Source organism: Anarrhichthys ocellatus, unplaced genomic scaffold (genome assembly GCF_004355925.1).
Source record: "Anarrhichthys ocellatus isolate YVR2014 unplaced genomic scaffold, GSC_Weel_1.0 scaffold42, whole genome shotgun sequence".
Lineage (NCBI taxonomy): Eukaryota > Metazoa > Chordata > Actinopteri > Perciformes > Anarhichadidae > Anarrhichthys > Anarrhichthys ocellatus.
Genome location: NW_022280072.1, coordinates 3,483,354 through 3,484,281, shown reverse-complemented (window position 1 = coordinate 3,484,281; position 928 = coordinate 3,483,354). Strand labels below are relative to the sequence as shown.

Genomic DNA, 928 nt, shown 5'->3' with positions numbered 1-928 from the left:
AATATTATGCTGCATTGTTGGACTATAAACATGATGTCAGAGCACAGTGATGGAGGCGTGTTGGATCTCAGTCTTGGTGTAATTATCTGCTCTCGAGTTAATCGGATCAACGTGGTTTTAAATCTCTTCATTCGAGACTGATGACGGCAGCTTTTTGTTTTTGCCAGCTCATCACTTCGCTGCAGTTTTGAATGTGGTGTGAAGGCGTCGGTTTGTCAGCTGGAGGTGTGATGTTTCCTGTGCTCAGTGAATGAAGCACAGATTTCAGCCATATGTGATGTGTGTGTCGTACGCTGACGATAGTAAATAATGTGGATTCAAGTTCCACTGCAGGAAATCAGTGTTAGAGCAGAAAACAACACGAGCCTCAGAACATGAACTCAACTGTTTGACATCACAGTTAACATATTACAAAAAGTAATTCTGTATCTGCTGCTCCTAAAATGTATTTAATACTTTAAAACTCTTAATACAGGACATTGCCACTTTAAATAGTAAGATGTTATGTGTAGAACGTGCCAGATATGTGGTTTTCTCTCATGGCCTAAGCACCCACTTTAAAGGTTACGATGCAAATTTAGGAAAAATCAGTTCGTCTCATAATGAAATGTAACCAACGGAACAGGAAGAAATGGTTAAAACTACATCCACACTACTACATTTTATTTTCATACAGCCGTCCATAACGAAAAGATCTCCGTCCAGATGATCGTGTTTATCGCTGTTTCAGAAATGAAATTGTGCGTAAACGCATCAAAAATTATGCGTTTTAAAGCGAAAAATGTAGTAGTGTGGATGTAGCCTAAGACGGAGGTAATTTCACCAAATTCTGTCGACATCAAGTGTTTAAACTAGGTGGCAACCTCCGGTTCTGTCAAGTGAAGCTTTATGTGTTAAAGCTGCATTCTCTCTAGTGTCCACCAGGGGG

The 928-nt window shown here is 39.9% G+C and overlaps 1 protein-coding gene across 1 annotated transcript in view; it reads left to right on the top strand.

Annotated features, from left to right (window-relative positions):
* Window positions 1-928, top strand: part of sh3rf1 (SH3 domain containing ring finger 1) — a 38,809-nt gene that overhangs the window by 1,060 nt on the left and 36,821 nt on the right. The gene's annotated exons all lie outside the window — the stretch shown is intronic.